This window comes from Meriones unguiculatus, chromosome X (assembly GCF_030254825.1).
Source record: "Meriones unguiculatus strain TT.TT164.6M chromosome X, Bangor_MerUng_6.1, whole genome shotgun sequence".
NCBI lineage: Eukaryota > Metazoa > Chordata > Mammalia > Rodentia > Muridae > Meriones > Meriones unguiculatus.
In genome coordinates this window covers 2,894,156-2,898,990 of record NC_083369.1, presented here as the reverse complement: position 1 = coordinate 2,898,990, position 4,835 = coordinate 2,894,156, and positions in this window count along the sequence as shown.

Genomic DNA, 4,835 nt, shown 5'->3' with positions numbered 1-4,835 from the left:
CAAAAATATTATAAAGTATTGTGGTGAAACTCTAACCAAGCAATTTAAAGACCTGTATGCCAAGAACAGCAAGTCTCTGAAGAATAAAACTGAAGAAGATATAGGAAAATGGAGAGATCGGTCATGCCCATGGATTGGTAGGATTAATGTATTAAAAATACACATCTTAACAATAACAATCTATAAATTCAATGCAATTTTCATCAGAATAGCAATGCAAATCTTTCCAGATCTTTAAAGAACAATTCTCAACTTCATATATATTTCCAATTTGATAGAGTACAGCTTTTTTAAATATGTCCTTATGATTCTTTGGATTTACTTAGTGTGTGTTTTTATATTCCCCTTTTCATTTCTGATTTTGTTCATTTTGATATTTCCTGTATTTTTTAGTTAATTTGGATAAGGGTTTTCAAACTTACTGATTTTCTTAAAGAACTAATTTTTTTATTCCTGCTAATACTTTGAATTGATGTCTCTGTCTATAATTTATTGATTTCAGCCCTGAGTTTAATAACTTTTTGCTGTCTACTACCCTAGGCTTTGATGCTTTCTTTTTATCCAAGAGCCTTCAGGTGTGCTGTTGAGTTGCTTGTATGACCAGTCTCCTCTCTCTCTCTCTCTCTCTCTCTCTCTCTCTCTCTCTCTCTCTCTCTCTCTCTCTTTTATATGAACTTGTAGGCTCTTACTTGTATGAGCTTGCCTCTTAGAACCATTATCATTTTGTCTTATAGGTTTGGGTATGCTTTGTGTTTGCTTTCACTGAATTCTAAAATGTCTTTGATTTCTTTCTTGACCCATTTTCATTCAGTGAAATTTCTCCTGCCCCAGAAATGCCCCCAACCCCAGTCATCACTTCCTTTATTTTTTCTCCCCATTTCAGACCTCCTGTTCCCAACCTCACCCACACTTCTTCCTGAGAAATCTCTTCTATTTCCCTTTTCCAGGGAGATCTTTACATCCTCCCATAAGCCCTCCTTGTTACTTTGTCTTTCTGTATCTCTGGACTGCAACATGATTCTCTTTTATTTTATGGCTAATATATACTTATAAGTAAGTACATAACATGATTGTCTTTCTCAGTCTGAGTTATCTTATTCAGGATTTTTTTTTTTCAGTTCCATCCATTTGTGTGCAAATTTCAATGTTATTATTATTGTTGTCATTGTTTAACTTATTTATTTATTTTTTCACTTTACGCTTTGTAACCCCATCCCCTTCCTTCCTTCCTTCCTTCCTTCCTTCCTTCCTTCCTTCCTTCCTTCCTTCCTTCCTTCCTTTCTTCCTTCCAAGTCCCACTTTTCCTTCCTTCCCCTTCTCCCTCCTTTATTTCTCAGAGAAGGGGAGCTCCCTTTCCCATCCAGCCCTGCTCATCAAGTCCATCAGGACTGAGTGTGCCTTCTTCCTCTTTTGCCTGGCAAGGCAGTCCTGCCAGGTGAAAGCATAGACAAAAAAGCTGTTAAGTAAGTACATGTCTAATGAATTCCCCAATTCCATTACTAAAGGACTCTCATGATGCCTAACCTGCTCACCGGTTACCTCTTTGTAGGAGGCTAGGTATAGTCCATGCATTGACTTTGGTTGATGTTTCAGTCTCAGCAAGTTCCTCTTGGCCCTGTTAGTTGTCTCCGTTTTTCTTCTTGTGGAGATCCCGTCACCTCCATGTCATTTTTTCTTGCCTCCCACTTTTCCACAAGACTCCCTTACTCATTGTCCAATGTTTAGCTGTGAGTCTCAGCATCTGTTTTAAGGCACTGCTGGATAGAGCCTCTCAGAGAACAACTCTGATAGGCTCCTGTCAACAAGATTAACAGAGCATCATCAATAGTGTACGGTGTTGGCACTTTCCCATATGGTAGGTCTTTGGTTGGGTCAGACATTGGCTGGGCTTTTCCCCAATCTTTTCTTTATCTACTCTATTTTTATCCCTGCACTTCTTAAAGACAGAGTACATTTGGGGTCAAAGTTTTTTGTGGGTAGGTTGGTATTCCCCTTCCTCTACTAGGAGACTAGTGTAGTTAGGGGGTGTCCTTTTCAGTCTGCCTGGCAGCTTGCTACCAGGAGTCTCTGCTTGAGTTCCCTTCATATCCTCCTAGGAATCTACCCTGACTTAGGTCTTCAGCTTGTCACAGAATTGCCCCCACCCTCAGTTTCTCTAAAGGCCCTCTGTCCTTATGGTCCTGCTATCCCCAGGTTTGATCTCCACCCTGATAAATCTCTGTGGCCCTCTCCTACATTGTTACTTCTCTTCAAGCACTTCATCTGTCTCTTCAAGCTATCTTTCTGGTGAGATACATACATCCTCCCTTGGACACTCCTTGTTACCTATATTCTTTGAGTCTGAGCCTTAGAGTATGCTCATCATGTATCATATGACTAAAATCAAGATAAAAGTGAGTACATACCTCACTCAGGATGTTCTATTCTAGATCCATTCATTTTCTTGAAAAGTTCATTTTTTTTATTGTTCTTAATAGCTGAGTAGTATTCCAATGTGTAAATGTGCCACAGTTTCTATGTCAATTCTTGGGTTAAGGGACTTCAGGGTTGTTTCCAGATTCTGGGTATTACAAATAATGCTACCATGAACATAGTATAACAAGTGTCTTTGTTGTGTGGTGGCACATCTTTTGAGGATATATTCAGTAGTAGTATACTGGGTCTTCAGTTAAAGCTATTCCCAATTTTCTGAAAAAGTGCCAGATTGATTTTCAAGGTGGTAGGACAAGTTTACCCTCTGACCAGTAATGGAGGTGTGTTCCCTTTCTGTATATCCTTGTAGGCATGTTCTGTCACTTCAGAGTTCTTCTTTATAATTTATTTGCTTTGTATTACAATTGTAGCCTCATCCATCAACTCCTCCTGTTCCCACTCTGCCCCCCTCTTTCTCCCCATCCCTCTTCCCTAGTCCACTGATAGGAGAAGTTATCTTCTCCTATTGTCTGAACATAGCCTATCAAGGTCCATCAGGAGTGCTTGGATACTCTTCCTCTGTAGGAAGGCTTGGTAGCCCCACTAGGGAGAAGTGATCAAGAAGTAAGCAACCAAGTTCATGTCAGAGACTTGCCCTTCTTCCATTAAGAGGGGACCCATATGGAAACTGAGCAGTCTATGGGCTACATCTGGCAGGGGATATAGGTCTTCTCTATGCATGTTCTTTGGTTGACACATCAGTCACCTCTGTTCCCCCTGGGCCCTGCTTTTTTTTTTTTTTTACTTTGTTTGTCTCCTTATGTGTGGTTCCTGTATCCTCTTGGTCCTTTTATATCCTCCTTCTTCCATAAGACTCCCTGCACTTTTTCTGAAGTTTGGCTGAGAGTCTGTATATCTGCTTTAATATCCTGCTCGTTGGAGTCTTTTAGAGGATGTCTGTGGTAGTCTTCCATCTTGTTCCCTCTCTTCTACCATTTCCTGTGTCTGTCGTGTTTTTTCCTTGGGACTTAGAATTAAGCATCTTTTCTAGGGTCCTCTTTGTTGTCTACCTTTTTTAATTCCATTTTTTAATTTTTTTAAATTAATTTATTTTTAATTGATTACAGTTTATTCACTTTGTATCCCCAGCTATAACCCCATCTCTCCTCCCTTCCCAATTCCACACTTCCTCCCTTATCTTTTTCCATGCCCTTCTCCAAGTCCACTGGTAGGGGAGGTCTTCTTTCCTTCCTCTTGACCTTAGATATCAAGTCTCATCAGGGTGCATTGTCTTCCTCTGTGGACTCTTAAGGTTGCTCCCCCTCAGGAGTATATGATCAAAGAACCAGCCTCTGAGTTCATGTCCTAGACAGTCCCTGTTGTTTCTCTTCTTCAGGTCTGCAGATTTTAATATATTTATCCTATATTATATGGCTAATACCCACTTATAAGTGAGTATATATCATGCATGTCTTTCTGCTTCTGGGATTCCACATTAATGATGACCTTTACTAGTTCCATCTATTAGCTTGCAAATTTTCTGCTTTATTTGTTTTTAACAGCGGAGTAGTATTCCATTGTGAAAATGTACCTTAATTTATACATCTATTTTTCAGTTGAGGGACATCTAGGTTGTTTCCAGATTCAGGCTAATAGGAATAAATCTGCTGTGAACATATTTGAGAAAATTTCCTCATTGTATGGTTGAGCACCTTTTGGATATATGCCCAGCAGTGGTATAGACGGTCATAAGGTAGCACTATTCCCAGTTATCTGAGAAAGTGACAGACTGATTTCTAAAGTGATTGTACAAGACCTTATGAAATTAACACTTCTGTAAAGCAAAGTACACAGTCAATAAAACAGAATAATAGCCTACAGCCTGGGAAAAATTCTTCAGTACCCCTCTATCTGACAGAGGGATAATATCCAGAATTTTTAAAGAACTCAAGAAATTAAACACTAACAAACCAAACAATCCAATTAAAAATGGGGTACAAAGGTAAACAGAGATTTTCAACAGAGGAATATTGAATAGCAGAGAAACACTTAAAGTAATGTTTAACTTCCTTACGCATCAGAAAATGCAAACCAAAGTGTCTCTGAGGTTCTATTTCTACATCATACCCATTAGAATGGATAAGGTCAAAACTCAAGTGACAACACATGATGGGGAGGAGGTGGAGAAAGGGAATCCTCCTCCGTTGCTGGTGAGAATGTGTTGTCACTTGAGATTTTGATCCTATCCATTCTTAACGATGTGAGGATGTTGAGCATTTCTTTTAGTGCTTCTCTTCCATTTGAGATTCTTCTATTGATATTTCTGTTTAGTTATGAGGCCCATTTTTAATGGGTTATTTTGTTTATTTGTATTTGATTTCCTGAGCTCATTATATATTTTGAATATTAGCCCTTTGTCAGGT